At 43.1% G+C, this 22,674-nt stretch overlaps 1 protein-coding gene and 1 non-coding gene across 2 annotated transcripts in view; both read right to left on the bottom strand.

Annotated features, from left to right (window-relative positions):
* Positions 1 to 22,674, bottom strand: part of lhfpl3 (LHFPL tetraspan subfamily member 3) — a 277,200-nt gene that overhangs the window by 183,783 nt on the left and 70,743 nt on the right. The window lies entirely within an intron of this gene.
* On the bottom strand, positions 19,044 to 19,243 carry LOC144508158 (U2 spliceosomal RNA). Its single transcript, XR_013500237.1, has one exon. It is a non-coding gene; the product is annotated as a U2 spliceosomal RNA (small nuclear RNA).

The raw sequence follows: 22,674 nt of genomic DNA, 5'->3' as shown, positions 1-22,674 counted from the left end.
CATACAATCCTGCAGATTTAAATCAAGTAACACAGAGGATTAGGGCAATTAATATTTTTTCAGTAAAATTCATTTTCCTGTGGTTTTATAGAAGAATTGTTCAATGCAGAATCATTTTGAGAGTTTAACATGACCAAATCGCACCTTTATATTACATTAAATCAACGAATAATGCCAAAAAAGTTGATTTCATGGAGCTTAGTCAAATACTATATTGAAAATTTTGAGCTTTATCAGATGTTGCCACTTTAACCTGTTGGGTATTTTGGTTTTATATAAATATATATATTATTCTAATGGGTGAAAGTTAATTCTATTAAAGGGTTGTAATTATATTTAGAATTAAGTAGGATTTTAACCATTAATCTGATTGCCACCATGTGAAAAGTCTGAATGCTTCCTATCCTTTAAATTTAAACTCTTCCTTATTGGATTCTCTGGACCAATCTCCATTTCCCAATCATGACATGATATGTAATCCCTGAGAGGCTGGAGTGATTCAAACTGAAACAGCGTTCGGTCTCTGTCTAGAATCTATTTAACCCAAAGAGGATTTACTTAATTCCACAATCTTCTCTAATTTTTCTTCATTTTTAGGTAGTCTACTAGCTTTGTGTGCTTTTCAGTTGTCAATAGAATCATCCTGTTGTACTGAGGTAGACTTTGACTTTGCAATAGGATAGAACGGATGATAGCAAATCAGCAGCTCGCCTATAATACCTCTCCCATTTTTCACTTCAAATATTAAGTTTATTGACAGAAAATGCTGGAAAATCTCAGCAGGTCTGACAGCATCTGTGGAAAGAGAATAGAGCCAACATTTCAATTCTGGATGACCCTTCATCAGTTCTGGTTTTGTTTCAGATTCCAGCTTCCGCAGTATTTTGCTTTTATATTAACTTTATTCACTTCCCTATAAGCAGGAAACACCAGTGATGAAAGGACCCAATTCAAATAGATGATGCCTTACTTAAAAATGGAACTAATTGGATAGCTCTTCCAAAGAGACAGCACGGACTGAATGGCCTCCTTCTGTACGACAAGACTCTATGATTCTATGAATGGATTTCTGAATAGAAATCTCCTTCTTTGGAGTGTTTTGAAGGCGAGAACCAATAATACAGGTAAGGCTGTATGAGAAATCTTCTGGGCTCACCTGTTGCAAATGGGCTTAGACAAACACACAGAAAGGAATAGAAGAATGTGTTAATGGGATTAGATGAAAAATGTTGGTAGGTAGTTGATATGTACTATAAACATCAGCATGGGCCTGATGGGCTGAATGGCCTGCTGTAAATACTACGTAGGTGCTTATTGAAGTTTTCAGTATTTTTATGAGTTTCATTTAATTGTTCCAATTACTTCAGATTTCAAATCTAGGATTAGATGTCATTGGTCTCTTCCATAAGTAGACCCACATCACTCCCAATCAGGTGTTTACTCGCACTATCCAGAGTCTAGACACACAGAAACATAGAAAATAGTTTAGGAGTAGGCCATTCGGCCCTTCAAGCCTGCGCTATCATTCAATCTGATCATGTACTTTCAGTATCCCACTCCTGCTTTCTCTCCATACCCCTTAATCCCTTTAGCCACAAGGGCCACATCCAGCTCCCTCTTGAACATATCTAACGAATTGGCCTCAACAGCTTTCGATGGTAGAGAATCCCATAAGTTCACAAGTCTCTGAGTGAAGAAGTTCTTCCTTATCTCAGTCCTGAATGGCTTACCCCTTATTCTTAGACTGTGACCCCTAGTTCTGAGCTTCCCCAACATCGAGAACATTCTTCCTGCAACTAGGCTATCCAGTCCCATCAGGATTTTATATGTTTCTATGAGATCCCGTCTCATTCTTCTAAATTCCAGTGAGTACAAGCCCAGTTCATGGTCTCTTTTCATATGTCAGTCCTGCCATTCCGGGAATCAGTCTGGTGAACCTTCATTGGACTCCCTCAATAGCAAGAATGTCCTTCCTCAGACTAGGAGACCAAAACTGCACACAATACTCAAGGTGTGGCCTCACCAAGACCCCGTATAACTGCAGCAAGACATCCTCACTCCTATACTCAAATCCTTTTGCTATAAACGCTAGCATGCCATTAGTTTTCCTCACCGCCTGCTGTACCTGCATGCCAACCTTCAGCGACTGTTCCACCATGACACCCAGGTCCCGTTGTACTTCCCCTTTTCCTAAACTGCCACCATTCAAATAATAACCTTCCTTCCTGTTTTTGCCACCAAAGTGGATAACCTCACATTTATCCACATTGTACTGCATTTGCCAAGCATTTGCCCACTCAGCCAACCTGTCCAAGTCACCCTGTAGCCTCTTGGCATCCTCCGCACAGCACACACTACCACTCAACTTAGTGTGTCTGCAAATTTGGAGATATTGTATTCAATTCCTTCATCCAAATCATTAATGTACATTGTGAATAGCTGGGGTCCCAGCACTGAACCTTGCAGTACCCCACTAGTCACTACCTGCCACTCTGAAAAGGACCCATTTATTCCCACTCTCTGCTTCCTGTCTGCAATCCAGTTCTCTATCCATGTCAATACATTACCCCCAATACCATGAGCGTTAATTTTGTTCACCAATCTCTTGTGTGGGACCTTGTCAAAAGCCTTTTGAAAGTCCAGATACATAACATCCACTGGTTCACCCTTGTCCTCTCTACTGGTCACATCCTCAAATAATTCCAGAAGATTTGTCAAGCACGTTTTCCCTTTAGTGAATCCATGCTAACATGGACCGATCTTGCCACTGCTTTCCAAATGCTCAGTTATTACATCCTCAATAATTGACTCCAGCCTTTTCCCCACCACTGACGGCAAGCTAACCGGTCTTTCAACATCCCGTTTTCTCTCTCCCTCCTTTTTTAAAAAGTGGGGTTACATTAGCTACCCTCCAATCCACTGGAACTCTTCCAGAGTCTATAGAATGCTGGAAAATGATCACCAATGCATCCACTATTTCTAGGGCCACTTCCTTAAGTACTCTGGCATGCAGAGCATCATGCCCAGGGGACCTAACAAGTTTTAATCCCAGCAATTTTCCTGATTAATAAGGATTTCCTTCAGTTCCTCCTTCATGCTGGACCCTATGTCCCCTAGTATTTCTGGAAGGTTATTTGTGTCCTCCTTAGTGAAGATAGATCCAAAGTATTTGTTCAGCTGGTCTGCCATCTCTTTGTTGCCCATTATGAATTCACCTGATTCTGACTGTAAGGGACCTACATTTGTCTTCACAGGCTTTCTCTCTTCACATATCTACAGATGTTTTTGCAGTCAGTTTTTATGTTTCCTGCAAGCTTACTCTCGTATTCTACTTTCCCCATCTGAATTAAACTCTTTGTCCTCTTCTGCTGGATTTTAAATTTATCTGATCCTCAGATTTGCTGCTTTTTCTGACCAATTTATATGCCTCCTCTTTGGCTTTAACACTATCCCTGATTTCCCTTGTTAGCTATGGTTGAGCCACCTTCCCCGATTTACTCTTATGCCACACAGGGATGTACAGTTGTTGAAGTTCATCCATGTGTTCTTTAAATGTCTGCCATTGCTTATCCATTGTAAACTGCTTCAGTATCCTTTGCCAGCTTATCCTAGCCAATGCACATCTCATACCATCAAGGTTAGCCTTCCTTAAGTTAAGGACCCTAGTCTCAGACTTAACTATGTCCCTCTCCATTTAATAAAGAATTCTACCATATTATGGTCACTCTTCCCCAAAAGATCTCACACCACAAGGTTGCAAATTAATCCTCTCTCAATACACCATACCCAGTCTAGGATGGCCTGTTCTCTAGTTGATTCCTTGACATATTGGTCGAGAAAACCATCCCTTATACATTCCAGGAAATCCTCCTCCAACATATTGCTACCAATTTGGTGAGCCCAATCAATATGCAGATTGAAGTCACCCATAATAACTGCTGTACCCTTACTGCACGCATCTCTAATTTCCTGCTTGAGCCATCCACAATTTCACTACTACTGTTTGGTAATCTGTACACAACTCCCGTTAGCATTTTTTGTCCTTTGGTGTTCCGCAGCCCCACCCATACAGATTCCATATCGTGCAGGCTTAAGTCCTTCCTTACTATTGCATTGATCTCCTCTTTAGCCAGCAACACTACCATACCCTCCTTTCCTTTCTGCCTATCTTTCCTGAATATTGAATACCCCTGGATGTTGAGTTCCCATCCTTGGTCACCCTGGAGCCAGGTCTTTGTGATCTCAATTATATCACATTTGTTAATGACTGTTTGCGCAGTAATTAATCCACTATATTACAAATGCTCCTCGCATTGAGACACAGAGCCTTCAGGCTTTTTTTTAAGCATTCATTGTCCTCTTAGAATTATGATGTACGGTGGCCCTTTTTGATTTTTGTCTTTGGTTTCTCTGCCTTCCACTTTTCCCCGTACTGCTTTTTGTTTCTGTCCCCACTTTACTTCCCTCTGACTTCCTGCATTAGTTCCCATCCCCCTGCCGTTTAAGTTTAAACCCTCCGCAATAACACCAGCAAACACTCCCCCAGGACATTGGTTCCAGTCCTGCCCAGGTGCAGACCGTCCGATTTGTACTGGTCCCAGCTCCCCAGAACTGGTTCCAATGTCCCAAGAATTTGAATCCTTCCCTCAAGCCATGTATTCATCTTAGCTATCCTGACATTCCTACTCTGACTAGCACGTGGCACTGGTAGCAATCCTGAAATTACTGCCTTTGAGGTCCTACTTTTTCGTTTAACCCCTAATTCCCTAAATTCTGCTTGTAGGATGTCATCCAATTTTTTTTAACCTATATTGTTAGAACCATAGAACCATAGAAAATTACAGCTCGGAAACAGGCCTTTTGGCCCTTCTTGTCTGTGCCGAACCATTTTATGCCTAGTCCCACTGACCTGCACTTGGACCATATCCCTCCACACCCCTCTCATCCATGAACCCGTCCAAGTTTTTCTTAAATGTTAAAAGTGACCCCGCATTTACCACTTTATCCGGCAGCTCATTCCACACTCCCACCACTCTCTGCGTGAAGAATATTCCCTTTAAACTTTTCTCCTTTCACCCTTAACCCATGCCCTCTAGTTTTTTTCTCCCCTAGCCTCAGCGGAAAAAGCCTGCTTGCATTCACTCTATCTATACCCATCAAAATCTTATACACCTCTATCAAATCTCCCCTCAATCTTCTATGCTCCAGGGAATAAAGTCCCAACCTATTCAATCTCTCTCTGTAACTCAGCTTCTCAAGTCCCGGCAACATCCTTGTGAACCTTCTCTGCACTCTTTCAATCTTATTTACATCCTTCCTGTAACTAGGTGACCAAAACTGTACACAATACTCCAAATTCGGCCTCACCAATGCCTTATATAACCTTACCATAACACTCCAACTTTTATACTCGATACTCCGATTTATAAAGGCCAATGTACCAAAGACACTCTTTACGACCCTATCCACCTGTGACGTCACTTTTAGGGAATTCTGTACCTGTATTCCCAGATCCCTCTGTTCAACTGCACTCTTCAGAGTCCTACCATTTACCCTGTACGTTCTTCTGTGGTTTGTCCTTCCAAAGTGCAATATCTCACACTTGTCTGCGTTAAATTCCATTTGCCATTTTTCAGCCCATTTTTCTAGTTGGTCCAAATCCCTCTGCAAGCTTTGAAAACCTTCCTCACTGTCCACTACACCTCCAATCTTCGTATCATCAGCAAACTTGCTGATCCAATTTACCACATTATCATCCAGATCATTGATATAGATGACAAACAACAATGGACCCAACACCGATCCCTGCGGCACACCACTAGTCACAGGCCTCCACTCAGAGAAGCAATCCTCCACAACCACTCTCTGGCTTCTTCCATTGAGCCAGTGTCTTATCCAATTTACTACCTCCCCATGTATACCTAGCGACTGAACCTTCCTAACTAACCTCCCATGAGGGACCTTGTCAAAGGCCTTGCTGAAATCCAGGTAGACAACATCCACCGCCTTCCCTTCATCCACTTTCCTGGTAACCTCCTCGAAAAACTCCAATAGATTAGTCAAACATGACCTACCACGCACAAAGCCATGTTGACTCTCCCTAATAAGTCCCTGTCTATCCAAATATTTGTAGATCCTATCCCTTATCATATGTTATAGGGAGGCAACATACCATCCTGAAGGGAGGCAACATACGTGGATAATTGGAACACATTCTGGGGAAGGTGGGACCTGTACAAACAGGACGGGGTGCACCTGAACCAGAGGGGCACCAATATCCTAGGAGGGAAATTTGTTGCGGCTCTTCAGAGGGGTTTAAACTAATTTGTCAGGGGAGTGGGAAAAGGAGTTGTAGTCCAGAAGTCAGTGTTGAGGGTGGTGAGGTATTGGGGAAGGCATCAGGGTCAAGGGTGGGTACCGGTAGACAGGAAGATGGGTTGAAGTGTGTCTACTTCAATGCAAGGAGCATCCGGAACAAGGTAGATGAACTTGGGGCGTGGATTGGTACTTGGGACTACGATGTTGTGGCCATTACGGAGACGTGGGTAGAACAAGGACAGGAATGGTTGTTGGACGTTCCGGGGTATAAATGTTTCACTAAGTGTAGGGAAGCTGGTAAAAGAGGTGGAGGAGTGGCATTGTTAATCAAGGATAGTTTAACGGCTGCGGAAAGGCACTTCGAGGGGGATCTGCACACTGAGGTAATATGGGCTGAGGTTAGAAATAGGAAAGGAGCGGTCACGTTGTTAGGAGTTTACTATAGGCCCCCAAATAGTAATAGAGATGTGGAGGAAGAAATTGCTAAGCAGATTATGGATATGTGTGGGGGTCACAGGGTAGTTGTCATGGGGGACTTTAACTTTCCAAATATTGATTGGAACCTTTGTAGGTCAAATAGTTCGGATGGGGCAGTTTTTGTGCAGTGTGTGCAGGAGGGTTTCCTGACATAATATGTGGATAGGCCGACAAGAGGTGAGGCCACATTGGATTTGGTACTGGGAAATGAACCGGGCCAAGTGTTAGATTTGGTTGTGGGAGAGCACTTTGGAGATAGTGACCACAATTCGGTGTCTTTTGTTATTGCAATGGAGAGGGATAGGGCCGTACGGCAGGACAAGGTTTACAATTGGGGGAGAGGTAATTTTGATGCGATTAGGCAAGAATTAGGGGGCATAAGTTGGGAACAGAAACTGATAGGGAAAGGAACTCATGAAAAGTGGAACTTTTTCAAGGAACAAGTACTGGATGTCCTTGATAGGTATGTCCCTGTCAGGCAGGGAGGAAATGGCCGAGTGAGGGAACCATGGCTCACGAAAGAGGTGGAATGTCTTGTGAAAAGGAAGAGGGAAGCTTATGTAGGGATGAGGAAACAAGGTTCAGATGGCTCGATTGAGGGTTACAAGTTAGCAAGGAATGAGCTGAAAAAGGGGCTTAGGAGAGCTAGGAGGGGACATGAGAAGTCCTTGGCGGGTCGGATCAAGGAAAACCCCAAGGTTTTTTACTCTTATGTGAGGAATAAAAGAATGACCAGGGTGAGGTTAGGGCCGGTCAAGGACAGTAGTGGGAACTTGTGTATGGAGTCAGTAGAGATAGGCGAGGCGATGAATGAATACTTTTCTTCAGTGTTCACCAAGGAGAGGGGCCATGTTTTTGAGGAAGAGAAGGTGTTACAGGCTAATAGGCTGGAGGAAATAGATGTTCGGAGGGAGGATGTCCTGGCAGTTTTGAATAAACTGAAGGTCGATAAGTCCCCTGGGCCTGATTAAATATATCCTAGGATTCTTTGGGAGGCAAGGGATGAGATTGCAGAGCCTTTGGCTTTGATCTTTGGGTTCTCGCTGTCCACAGGGATGGTGCCAGAGGACTGGAGAGTGGCGAATGTTGTTCCTCTGTTTAAGAAAGGGAATAGAAATGACCCTGGTAATTATAGACCGGTTAGTCTTACTTCGGTGGTTGGTAAATTGATGGAAAAGGTCCTTAGAGATGGGATTTACGACCATTTAGAAAGATGCGGATTAATCTGGGATATTCAGCACGGATTCGTGAAGGGCAAGTCGTGCCTCACAAATTTGATAGAATTTTTTGAGGAGGTAACTAAGTGTGTTGTTGAAGGTAGGGCAGTTGATGTCATATACATGGATTTTAGTAAGGCGTTTGATAAGGTCCCCCATGGTCGGCTTATGATGAAAGTGAGGAGGTGTGGGATAGAGGGAAAGTTGGCCGATTGGATAGATAACTGGCTGTCTGATCGAAGACAGAGGGTGGTGGTGGATGGAAAATTTTCGGATTGGAGGCAGGTTGCTAGCGGAGTGCCGCAGGGATCAGTGCTTGGTCCTCTGCTCTTTGTGATTTTTATTAATGACTTAGAGGAGGGGGCTGAAGGGTGGATCAGTAAATTTGCTGATGACACCAAGATTGGTGGAGTAGTGGATGAGGTGGAGGGCTGTTGTAGGCTGCAAAGAGACATGGATAGGATGCAAAGCTGGGCTGAAAAATGGCAAATGGAGTTTAACCCTGATAAATGTGAGGTGATTCATTTTGGTAGGACTAATTTAAATGTGGATTACAGGGTCAAAGGTAGGGTTCTGAAGACTGTGGAGGAACAGAGAGATCTTGGGGTTCATATCCACAGATCTCTAAAGGTTGCCACTCAAGTGGATAGAGCTGTAAAGAAGGCCTATAGTGTGTTAGCTTTTATTAACAGGGGGTTGGAGTTTAAGAGCCGTGGGGTTATGCTGCAACTGTACAGGACCTTGGTGAGACCACATTTGGAATATTGTGTGCAGTTCTGGTCACCTCACTATAAGAAGGATGTGGAAGCGCTGGAAAGAGTGCAGAGGAGATTTACCAGGATGCTGCCTGGTTTGGAGGGTAGGTCTTATGAGGAAAGGCTGAGGGAGCTAGGGCTCTTCTCTCTGGAGCGGAGGAGGCTGAGGGGAGACTTAATATAGGTTTATAAAATCATGAAGGGGATAGATAGAGTGAATGTTCAAAGACTATTTCCTCAGGTGGATGGAGCTACTACAAGGGGGCATAACTATAGGATTCGTGGTGGGAGATACAGGAAGGATATCAGAGGTAGGTTCTTTACGCAGAGAGTGGTTGGGGTGTGGAATGGACTGCCTGCAGTGATAGTGGAGTCAGACACTTTAGGAACATTTAAGCGGTTATTGGATAGGCACATGGAGCACATCAGGATGATAGGGAGTGGGATAGCTTGATCTTGGTTTCAGATAAAGCTCGGCACAACATCGAGGGCCGAAGGGCCTGTTCTGTGCTGTACTGTTCTATGTTCTATACCATCCTGAAGTCTCATTTGCGTCGGCAGAAATGCCTGTCTATTTTCCTTATAATTGAATCCCCAATCACTATAGCTCTGTCACTCTTTTTCCTGCCCTCCTGCGCAGCAGAGCCAGCCACGATACCATGAACCTGGCTGCCGCCTTCTTCCCCTGGTGAACCATCGCCCCCAACAGCATCCAAAATGCTACATCTGTTTTGGAGGGAAATGACCGCAGGGGACCCCACACTGCCTCCCTAATCGTCCTCTGTCTGGTGGTCACTCATTCCTATCACCCTCAGTAATATTTATCTGCGGTGTGACCAACTCACTGAATGTGCTATCCACAACTTCCTCAGCATCGTGGATGCTCCAAAGTGGATCCATAAGCCACCAAGCGGTCTAACAGGAGCTGCAGTTGGACACACTGCCTGCATGTGAAGGAGCCAGGGACACTGGAAGGGTCCCTGAATTCCCACATCACACAAGAGGAGCATGACACAGGTCTGGGATCTCCTGCCATGACTTAACACTTAAGTTAATTTAACAACAACAACTGTAATGCCAAGAGAAAAAAAAGAGAAAAAAGAAAAACTACTTACCAGTCACCAGCCAACCACTTACCTGCTGGCTGTGACGTCAAGGTTAGATTTCTTTCTACTTCACTCTTGCCCTCGAGTCTCCCTCACAGGTCCACCTCTCCATTCCTCCCAAAGGTGAGCACCTCTTTCCCCTCAGCACTGAATTCCCACACTGCTCCAAATTCCTGATACCCTCACTCATCGTGCACTTGCTAAAACCACTGACTTAAATACATCTAAGTCGAGCTGTACACACCAGAGCACACATCGATTAAAATTCCTAAGTGTTCGCACCTATTGACGCCCTAATCAGGCTTCAGTTGATTGACAGATAACTGCCACTTAGCTAACTGGGTCAGTTGCTTATTGATCTTTAGACTACTGAATTTAAAGAGAAAAAGAGAAACACTTACCAGTAGTTACCCACTCAGCTCCAAATTTCCAATACCCTCACTCTGGCTGAATCTCACTCTGGCTGTAGTCTCTCTCCCACAGGTTGTGAGCAAGTTCACTCGTCATGCAATAGTGTGACTAGTGAGATAGCATGATAGCATGAAGTCGTGCGCTAGCATGACTTGGGGATTTAACACTGGACCAGGAATCATGATCATAGGAAAAAAGGAACAGGTCATTGATCCCCTGAGTCAGTTCCACCATTCAGTTAGACCATGGCTGATCCTCAGAACATGCCAAATGTGTGCTCCTCTAATGTTCTGATAAGTGAACTGATTAATTCTTTAGTGCATTGAGGTCTTCACTGAACAATTTTACTGCCCGTGTGCAGAGTGATATCAACAACAAATTTCACCTTACTTCAGACTCCGTTTGCAAACAGGAAACATAAGAAAACAATGTCACATTGTTCCAGTTACGAGATTAAGTAACACATTCCTTTGGTCAGCCTTGCCACTGAATCAGACCAAAGTTTCCTGGGAACCTGGTCGACTTTCATTAGGGACCTGGCCCCTGCCTTTCTCACCATAGCTTATCTTGCAATCTTGAACATTGAGAGAACATTGTTATGTCCATGGATAGGAAGTTCAGGAGATCTTCTGAATGATCCAGCAACCAGTCCCCTATCCATTTTGGAACGATGCCTTATGCCATTTCAAAATGAATTGCATTCTCTCAACATGGGTCTGGATGGTTCAAAGGAAAGATTTAACTACCTCCAATCTCCCTCTACTTCCAGCATCATGATAAGAGAGCAGGCAATATTCTACTAGCTGGTCCATCTAGTTTGATGACAAGTCTCTTCCCTCAGACCCTTCCAGCTCCAGTTGTAAACTAGATTTAAACCTTTGTGATGTCCCTTAAATTTGAACATAATACTTCAGCATGAATTATGTCAGAACCCTTCTATTGTTCGGAAGTTCAAAACTTCAAATATATTATTCACTTGTGCATAAGTTTCTGCTGCAGTGAAACTGCTGTATGCACCTATCCATATCTGTTCCTTGTAGCTATGCGACTGAGCTGATATTGGGTACAACCAATCCACTTTCATTAAGGCCCATCATCACTGAGACAGATTATCTGGTCAATTATCACATTGCTATTTGTGGGAGATTGTTGGGGGAAAAATTGGCTGCTTACAAAAGTACTTCATTGTTTGTGAAGCACTTTGACATGTCCAGTGGGAATGAAAAGTGCTAAATAATTGCAATTCTTTCTAATTTTCTTTAAAAATTGAGTTCTTTGAATGGTTTTGTATAGAATGTGTAACTAAATTAACAACTGATATTTTGGAAATCGAAACTTAGTACAGATCTGTAATTATACAGATATGAGGGGAGGCGATGGCCTAGTGGTACTATCGCTAGATTATTAATCAAGAAACTCAGCTAATGTTCTGGGGACTGGATTCGAATCCCGCCACGGCAGATAATGGAATTTGAATTTAATAAAAAATATCTGGAATTAAGAATCTACTGATAACCATGAAATTATTGTCGATTGTCGGAAAAACCCATCTGGTTCACTAATGTACTTTAGGGAAGGAAATCTGTTGTCCTTACCTGGTCTGACCTACCTGTGATTCCCGAGCCACAGCAAAGTGGTTGACTCTCAACTGCCCTCTGAACAAGGGCAACTAGAGATGGGCAATAAATGCTGACTAGCTAGCGACGCCCATGTCCCACAAATGAATTTTTTTTTAAATCACTGCACTATCAAAGAGTAATACAAACTCAAGTAGTTTGTATGGGGATTCAATTACCTTTTCATTCTATCAAGGGATTTGTCCTGTAGGTCTAGCCATAGTTAAGCATTATGACAAACACACAGTACTAGTAATACGTATCTCAAAGAGACAGATATGCTCTGATTAATACGCTATTTCTCAAGAGTGAGTAGGATGCTATTTTGAGATGTAATTTACCACCAAACATCAAGGTTACTGGAGAATCTCTACAAAGGTTGTGCTTTTTCATGAGGGCTTGACGAAAGCACAGTTTTCATTTTAATGCAATTATACGGTACAGTCTTTGGAAATATTAAAACAACAAAAATAGAACTGGCAAAAAGGATAAATTACACACATATTTGCAACTGCCATGAAAGAAAATTAATGATATATTGTAGAAGGACACTGATTCAATAAAATAGTCAGCAGAAATTTACCAACAGATTTATGAATAAGACTGTGATTAAACAATGATAAAAGCAAATACTGCGGATGCTGGAATCTGAAACAAAAACAGAAAATGCTGGAATATCTCAGCAAGTCTGACAGCATCTGTAGGGAGAGAATAGAACCAACGTTTCGAGTCTAGATGACCCTTCATCAGAGCGGGTCTGCTCTGGAAGGTGGGTTGTATGCATCCTACTCGTTATTTCCTGCTGTCCTAATGTACAAGACATCAGCCAGAATTCTACCGGAAGGAAGCAACCCCTGTCACCAATATTGAAAGATGGTGGTGTCCTTGAAGGGTAGTTAAGAAGTTTCAGTAATGTGCTCAGGCCAGGCAGACAGGTCTGGCAATTGGAGGAGACAACCATCCTGTAGGAGTGTCCATTGACACTGGGAGCTTCCCTTTGTGGACCATGAAAACATCGAAAGGAAGGTCCTCCCACCCACACCCTAGAAGCCATTGCAAAATCACCTCAATGTACCTTATGGTCTCCCCATGCACCAGTAAAATGCTGGTGGAGCTGTAAAGTGGTTGTTAATTGACCAGTTAATTGAAATAATTGACCATCTGCCTCCAGTCATCAGGCAGCTGAGCAACTGGTACTCCTGCTTCTGGGAATATCCCATGGCGGCGAGAAGAAATTGGGGCCCAGATTTTCTCCATGACAGAAAGCCTCTCCGTCGTATTGAAAATAGCGGAACTGCCCACAAACACGGCATTTCCCATTTTTGCCAGGGTGGGAGTAACAAAGTAGTAGGCACAGCAGACAACCAATATTACCAGCATGATACATAAGAACAAAAACATAAGAACATAAGAAATAGGAGCAGGAGTAGGCCATCTAGCCCCTCGAGCCTGCCCCGCCATTCAATAAGATCATGGCTGATCTGATGTGGATCAGTACCACTTACCCGCCTGATCCCCATAACCCTTAATTCCCTTACCGATCAGGAATCCATCCATCCGCGCTTTAAACATATTCAGCGAGGTAGCCTCCACCACCTCAGTGGGCAGAGAATTCCAGAGATTCACCACCCTCTGGGAGAAGAAGTTCCTCCTCAACTCTGTCTTAAACCGACCCCCCTTTATTTTGAGGCTGTGTCCTCTAGTTTTAACTTCCTTACTAAGTGGAAAGAATCTCTCCGCCTCCACCCTATCCAGCCCCCGCATTATCTTATAAGTCTCCATAAGATCCCCCCTCATCCTTCTAAACTCCAACGAGTACAAACCCAATCTCCTCAGCCTCTCCTCATAATCCAAACCCCTCATCTCCGGTATCAACCTGGTGAACCTTCTCTGCACTCCCTCCAATGCCAATATATCCTTCCTCATATAAGGGGACCAATACTGCACACAGTATTCCAGCTGCGGCCTCACCAATGCCCTGTACAGGTGCATCAAGACATCCCTGCTTTTATATTCTATCCCCCTCGCGATATAGGCCAACATCCCATTTGCCTTCTTGATCACCTGTTGTACCTGCAGACTGGGCTTTTGCGTCTCATGCACAAGGACCCCCAGGTCCCTTTGCACGGTAGCATGTTTTAATTTGTTTCCATTGAGATAGTAATCCCATTTGTTATTATTTCCTCCAAAGTGTATAACCTCGCATTTCTCAACGTTATACTCCATTTGCCATATCCTCGCCCACTCACTCAGCCTGTCCAAATCTCTCTGCAGATCTTCTCCGTCCTCCACACGATTCACTTTTCCACTTATCTTTGTGTCGTCTGCAAACTTCGTTACCCTACACTCCGTCCCCTCTTGGTCTCTTGAGCTGTGTTGTCTATAACTAGGCCAATGTGTAACACTACAGAGCAGATTTTTACTTTGATGAGTGCCTTGCATCCAGCACTAATTCTTGAGATGCATTGCCGCCCAGCACCTTTTCATGGAGTCTGATCATTGAGCCTCCCTTAAAGTCAAGCTTGGATGGAAAATGAAAGATACAAGGAGCATCTTAACGTTTAAGCTTTTGACCTCTGGAATCTTACGCGATACAACAGAAAAAGAAGAAGCCCTCCAAAGCATCACAGATCAGGTGAAAACTTTGCTCCTGTTGACAGCAAGTCGACTTGGATCTCAACAGGCTGCCCTCATTGTTATTGGTAAAAACCACCATCATAATTTACCATTCTTCTTGAGCTCTCCAGTATACAAACACAGAGTCATGTACAAATGTAGGTAAGTATATTCAAGAAATGCTCAAATGTACATTATACAGTGTGAAAAGTATAACTGCACTGTGCCTATTAATGCTCAAGATGAGACCCTGCCCTTTGCTCTCACACACTCCCACAAAGTTGCCTTGGAGGATTTGGAGGCAGGTTGCTCACTACTCTATCTAAAAGGCAATGAGAAGCGTGATGGTCTACCTTGTCATGCAAGGACTGGTTGGGGACATCCCTCAGGCTCCGGCCTCTGCATCTCTGCATGGGCAACCATAGTCTCTGGTACACATAGAGCAGACAAGGGCTCTGGTGGAAGGGCTGGAGAGTTGGAGGAGTTCTACATACCTTCACCTGCCTCAGTGACTTGCACAGCAGTGGGTTGGCCTTCAGATGGGATTGATGGGGCTGGCTGCTGGCTCACAATGGTCATTTATTTTAGCAATCGCTAAGCCAACAGTATAACTGACCCGTTAAAAGTACGCGGCTCCTATGTATTCCATGGGTGTCAGCACTCATACTCTGAGCAGACTGATCCAGACTATTGAGGGAGGCTTGCACCCTTTCCTGGCAGATACGCTGCTCCTCTGGCCATTCCAAATGTTGCTGCATGTGTCTTTCCATGGCATTGGCCAATCTCTCATGGGCAGAGCTCATGCAGTTGAAGCCCTGGGAAAATGTGGAGCTTAAAATGGTGATGGATTCCTCCATACGCACGCCTACAACTCCCACTGCCTCAAAACTTGGCCAGATGTCTGCACATGTGCTGCTGAATGTCTAGATACTATGCCCCAAGAGCTTCAAGTTTATAGGTGTCCAGATCACCAACGACCTGTCCTGGTCCCGCCATGCCGACACTATAGTTAAGAAACCACGCCAACGCCCTACTTTCTCAGAAGACTAAGGAAATTTAGCATGTCAGCTACGCTTCTCACCAACTTTTACAGATGCACCATAGAAAGCATTCTTTCTGGTTGTATCACAGCTTGGTATGGCTCCTGCTCTGCCCAAAACCGTAAGGAACTACAAAAGGTCGTGAATGTTGCCCAATCCATCACACAAACCAGCCTCCCATTCATTGACTCTGTCTACACTGGCAAAGCAGCCAGCATAATTAAGGACCCCACTATTGAGGGAGGTAATTATGGAGGGCATATTGTAATTTTGCTGGGCACAAGAGAATGTTGGCATGAGAGGGAGTGCAACAATGAGGTTGTGTCATAAGGGCAACGTGAACATGGTTAAAGACAATGGTGTACATCTCCAGGTTAGTGTGTTGTACTCTGTGGCCACTGATGATCCTCCTAGTTTCCACCCTTAGTCACACTGTTAAACTCTGACAGTTGGCAGCTGAGAGGGACCCAGTCAAAGGTCAACAGTGTGGGTGTATCCTGATAGTTGGGGGCAAGAGGTCAAGAGAATGGGGTAATAAGCATGGCACAATTCATCATTCATCTACCCACTGTGTCTTGGCAGCTAACTACATGACCGCATTACATCTGTACCAGGTAGTGGTGGCAAGATGATGCCATCTCCATGGCTGTGTCTTATGAATCCACTCCATGTTTTCAGTGATTCACTAGAGTACACTTTGATAAGGCAGCAACAATGACAATTCTTCTATAGGAAAAGTCCATGATGGAGGAATATCAGACAGGTCACACCATTTGAGGGATACTCTTTGCTCATGCACTGCCGCCCACACACCTCAACCTGTAGACAAGTGAGAATGGACAATGTTTTGAATGTATGAAGGTTCTTACTCACAAAGAAAGCTAGGATAATATAATCAGTGGTAACACTCAAACTGGCTGGCCACTTGCTGGGGAACAGCTCAATCAAAGGCAGTGTGGTTTCTCCAAATTAGCATTGGATTCTTTTGGCTTCTCTAATAATTCAGCATAATAGGCCATTCATGGGGACACTCAGAAGATCTCCCAATTTCCCAGACAGCCAGTCCACTCCTGATCTCAATCATGTATGTTGTGATTTCAGTGGCACTGCCCAGAAAAGGTCATGTCCTTGTTCAATAACAGTCACTGCATCCTCAATAGCTGCACCTGCCAAGATGCCATCAACCATTTCAATGTCAAAGCTTCCTGGCAATGTGCATGGGAACTGCTTTTCAGGGTCTATGAAAGTGGCTGCAAGGACACCTGGATCCACTAAACTACATAGCATATTCAGGGAAGGAATGGTGATAGAGCGGAAAATTGTGTGCAAGTAAAATTTAACGGTTTAACTATAAAGGGGGAAATGTCTCAAAAGAGAAAAATAATGGTGGACATCAAATGGAATTTTAACACATTAGCACCTTTTGCAGTGGCAAAGAACAAAAGGGATATGGGCAAAAATGAAGAAAAAGGAAACTCAAGCAGTGACATCTAATGGAGAAGCTAATCATAGCACACCCATCCAAATCAACATTTCAAGCTCAGCTAATGACCTGACTCGGAAGATTTTGATGCAAACAGCCCACTTCCATTCAATATCTGCTAATGACTATTAGGATATGAATCAGGCCAAGAATATCTATGTTTTTCTGTCAAAAAGACCAAGAATTTAACCATACCTGCCTTGCAAAATCCAGGTGGGTAAGCAATTAAAATCACCCAAGTTTTTTACCACCCTGGAGCCATTAGGAGGTGACCATCCTAATTTCCAACCGAGCAGGTAGAAAGAATGTTCACCCAAAAATCAGTTGGGCCATCCTTTACAAATTCATGCTGAGTGCAGATGATGTCATTGAGATCCAACTGCAATTTTAACTCAATATCTTCAGCAGTTTCCCAGTCTGGTCTTGCAGAAGCACTACTTGCTCATTCAAAATGGCATTGGTTAATTGCTTTATCAATGACCTTTTCTCCAACATAAGGTCAAAAGTGGGAATGTCCGCTGATGATTGCTCAGTGTTCTGTACCATTCGCAGCTCCTCAGATAAGGAAGCAGTCCAGTCCTGCCTACAACATGACCGAGACAACATCCAGACTCGGGCTGGTAAGTGGTGCCACACAAATGTCAGGCAATGATCGTCTCCAACAGGAGACTAGTTGTCTTCCCTTTATATTTAGTGGCATTACCAACATCAACATGAAAAATACTGAAATATAAACTTCTGAAAAATCAGAATTTTGACTCCTGGTTTTACATTTTAGAATTTGTCAACACATCTCACTTGTCAAACTGAATGTTACATCCAAATACAGATACCGGGCCAACTCCACGATTTAATCCGTCACAGAAATCATTTGTTCTCCATAACTGGTTATAACCTATCACCTCCTCCATCTTTTACTAAACTTTTCTCTTTTTGCAGCATTGAATTATTCTCATATAATTGTGTGCAGTATAACTGCACAGAATTGTTACGATGCAGAAGGAGACCATTTGGTCTGTCATGTCTGCACCGGCTCTCAGAATGAGCATTATGTCTTAGTGCCATTCTCCTGAGTCATAATGCTCATTCGAAAAGCCGGTGCAAACAACTCACATACAAGATTGTACAGCATTCCCTTCAACACTACGCTCTGACTTAAATTATTTGTGGCATGAATCTCAGTTCTTATTCTCCTAGAATAACAATGTTCAAATTTTTACCCACTTTTGTGCATCATAAAAATTGCAAGAAGCGTATAATACAGGATGGGTATAAAAAACAAGGTAGCAGACTACCTCTCCTATTCTGTTATTACAAATATCCTTCTGTTAACTCACTAATGATCTGGAACTTCCTGCCTGCAAGGGTGGTAGAAGCAGAGATGATCAACAATTTCAGAAGTGTTAAGAGCACAGCTGACGTTAAACGCTAGGGTAGTCCAAATCTCTGACAGGAAACTTGGAATGTCTGCTTTTAACTGTATTTTGCAATTTGCGATGATGTGAGGAAAGATGTGAAGACCAGTGGAGAATGTACCAGACATTTTTGTGATGATTTTAAACAAAATAGATGTTTATTAAACAATAAAACACACAAGAAAGTCAATTAAAAATGTATTTAACTACTTATAAGGGTTGTACGCAATATCTTTAAACTGACCCAGTTCCAAATCCCTCTATTTTCCTAGCCTCAGAGCTAAACCACATCCCACAGGTGTTAAAACTATAAGCCATAACCAGCAATAGTTACCACTTTGGGCACCTATTTTTGGGTTGCTTCTGACCTAGGATAGAGACAAACCCAAACAGGATTTCTCCAGTCGTACTTGCTGGGAATGGACACTGTTTGCTGCTGGGGCTGCAATCTCAACTCTTTTTTTAAAATACTTTTCCAATTCAATCAAATCAAATCCAATTCAGAGTCTCAACAAGTTGAGACATTTCAGATCCAGGCTGACAAGACAGGACGGGAGACCAAAACCACCCTGTCCTGGGCCTGATCTACATGAGTCAAGCTGATTGGAGAAGGGGGGGGATCCTCCTCCAAGACTTGAGCTCATTTGCATCTTAGCCAAAAGGCCGAGATGCCGCTTTTAAAAATTGCTTCATATGAAACATATGAAGCCTCAGCGTAACCTAATGACCTCAACCAAGTGCAGGCGATCCATACTACACTTGATCTTAGCCAAAAGGCCGAGAAGTGATGCATAGGGTGAACATATCTCTGATATACTGTTTTTCTTTTGATCTTCCCTTATTTGAACTAACCTTCTCAGAGGTTACTCTTAATTACCTTGATTAAATGAATTCACCTTTTTGGAATGCAAGTGTGAAATTCACCCCATCTTCCCTTTTGAACTTTTACCATCCTTACTTTAACTCTTGACATTCCATCTCCCATTGTTACCAACCTGCTTTAGGTAAACATCTGTTTACAGCGTATCAAAGACATGAGTTCCATCAACTCAGCCTGTATGTCTTTCCACAATTTCCATTTTAAAATAGTTTGTTTTTTAACAACAACCACCAGAGCACATTCTAAATTATTGGATTTGTTAATTTTATCACAATTATCACGATATCCTAACAAAAGGAAATTGGGCAGTTACTTAAAGGAAATAAACTTGCAGGACAACGGGGTTAGAGTGAGGTGTTACAGACAAGAGAGAGAGATCACTGGAATTCCCAATTCCTCTTCCCTTCTGCCTGTATTTTGTGTGGCTTATTTTTGAAAAGGGTAATGTGCGTGCTCCGAAAATCCCAATAGTATGTGGTCGATTTGAAAGGCACCAGCAGCAGATTTTCATGGATTTAAACACGGAGGATTGTTTAATCACACACACATCCTATCCTCTGTAAATCACATGTCACACACCCAAGAAATTTAATTCACAATTAAAGAAGGTAATGCACTTCTCCAAGTATTAAAATCAAGCAGACTAATTAATAGTTCACGTGTCTTTGAGAGTCCAGTGATGAGAGGAGCTAAATTCAGATGGCTGGGGTCAGATCCAGATTAACTGCAGGATTTCTTTGATGGGAACACTGCTCAGCGTATCATCTAGACCGACACTGGTGGCTGATGTAAACAGGGGTCCAATTTCTTTACAGGTGAACTCAGAGCTTTTCTGAAAAGGGCTGGGGGAGGATTTTTAAAAGATCTTCATGCCTCACAGTTCTTGAAAGGTGAGTTAGCACAGCCTTCCCCTGCAACTGTGATATTGTTGATGTTGGTTTGTAGACTGCTCAGGGCTCTTCTGGGTTTTGGAATAATAAGTTTTAAATATCATAGAACAGTTTTAATCACATGATTAATGTCCATACACAATAGAAGGCTAATGATGGTCTTTCGGTGGTACAGAATTAGTTTCCGTCACATGGTTAAAGGCCATTGATATTCAACAGAAGGTAAATGGTGGTCTTTCATACTTGTGGATGACTGATCACAAACCTGGAATCATAGGGTCTCTGTTTTAGAGTTAGCTTTGACAATAACAGGTGTGAAGTTCCACAGGGGAGTGCTGTTTATCCATGTCTATTCAAGTGGGAGACCCCCACTCATTATATTTGGAGTGGGGGTCCAAGTGGGGGTCTAAATGGAAAAGTGAATCGTGTGGAGGGCGTAGAAGGTCTGCAGAGAGATTTGGACAGGCTGAGTGAGTGGGCGAGGATCTGGCAGATGGAGTATAACGTTGACAAATGTGAGGTTATTCACTTTGGAGGAAATAATAGCAAATTGGATTATTATCTAAATGGAAAAAAATTACAACATGCTACTGTGCAAAGGGACCTGGGGGTCCTTGTGCATGAGACGCAAAAACCCAGTCTGCAGGTGCAACAGGTGATCAAGAAGGCAAATGGGATGTTGGCCTATATCGCAAGGGGGATAGAATATAAAAGCAGAGATGTCTTGCTGCATCTGTACAGGGCATTGGTGAGGCCGCAGCTGGAATACTGTGTGCAGTATTGGTCCCCTTATTTGCGGAAGATATATTGGCCTTGGAGGGAGTGCAGAGAAGGTTCACCAGGTTGATACCAGAGATGAGGGGTGTTGATTATGAGGAGAGACTGAGCAGATTGGGTTTGTACTCGTTGGAATTTAAAAGGCTGAGGGGGGATCTTATAGAGACCTATAAGATAATGAAGGGGCTGGATAGGGTAGAGGCGGAGAGATTCTTTCCACTTAGAAAGGAAGCTAGAACTAGAGGGCACAGCCTCAAAATAAAGGGGGGTCAGTTTAGGACAGAGTTGAGGAGGAACTTCTTCTCTCAGAGGGTGGTGAATCTCTGGAATTCTCTGCCCACTGAAGTGGTGGAAGCTACCTCGTTGAATATGTTTAAATCATGGATAGATGGATTCCTGATCAGTAAGGGAATTAGGGGTTTTAGGGATCAGGCGGGTAAGTGGAACTGATCCACTTCAGATCAGCCATGATCTTATTGAATGGCGGGACAGGCTCGAGGGGCTAGACGGCCTACTCCTGCTCCTATTTCTTATGTTCTTATATTTCAATTGAGAATTCTCTGGAAGCTTGTTGAATTTGGAAAAGGTCATCTGACGCTCTTGGCAGCCACCATCAGCATCCAAAGGATATACTGGCACTGGAGGGGGTGCAGAGGAGATTCACTAGGTTGATTCTGAAGTTGAGAGTGTTGGCTTATGAGGAGAGACTGAGTAGATTGGGGCTATACACATTGGAATTCAGAAGAATGAGGGGAGATCTTACAGAAACATACAAGATTATGAAAGGAATAGATAAGATAGAAGCAGGGAAGTTGTTTCCATTGGCAGGTGAAACTAGAACTAGGGGGCATGGCCTCAAAATAAGGGGGAGCAGATTTAGGACTGAGTTGGGGAGGAACTTCTTCACACAAACGGTTGTGAATCTGTGGAATTCCCTGCCCAGTGAAGCAGTTGAGGCTACCTCATTGAATGTTTTTAAGGCAAGGATAGATAAATTTTTGAACAGTAAAAGAATTAAGGGTTATGGTAAGCGGGCGGGTAAGTGGAGCTGAGCCCACGCAAAGATCAGCCATGATCTTATTGAATGGCGGAGCAGGCTCGAGGGGCCAGATGGCCTACTCCTGCTCCTAGTTCTTATGTTCTTATTTTAAAAGGAATAGTTTTTATAATACATATTGTAATTTTTAAGGGGAATTGGACTGACTGTATTGTTCCAGGGAGAGCTGGCATCGACTCAATGGGCCAAATGGCCTCCTTCTGGGCCATAAATGACTCATTTAATGTAGTTGCTGAACTGTATTCTACTCAGTGTTAATAATTACATATCGTGCACAGGTTCATTATCCTGCTTATTCTTCACATCTATCATTAGAACTTTGGATTATTAAGTGATAAAAAAATTAAGATACCATCTGCAGAAACCTCATGAAAAAGTACTTACTATCTCATTAATTCAATAATAAGATCCAGATTCTATTTTTTTCAAATTTTGTTGCAACTGAATTAAAACACAATCATGTAAAAAAACATAATCATGTACGGCAGAAGCTCAATTAACGATAGACCTAAATTGTCCTAAATTGTGCACCATCCAGCTTTCTTAGTGCCACCAAACAACAGGGAAGATGGTTTCAAACCACGTCACTGCAAAGTTTAATTGAGCTTTATTGATT

The sequence above is a fragment of the Mustelus asterias genome, chromosome 19 (genome assembly GCF_964213995.1).
Source record: "Mustelus asterias chromosome 19, sMusAst1.hap1.1, whole genome shotgun sequence".
Lineage (NCBI taxonomy): Eukaryota > Metazoa > Chordata > Chondrichthyes > Carcharhiniformes > Triakidae > Mustelus > Mustelus asterias.
The sequence above is the reverse complement of the archived record's forward strand: the minus strand, read 5'-3'. Positions and strand labels throughout refer to the sequence as shown.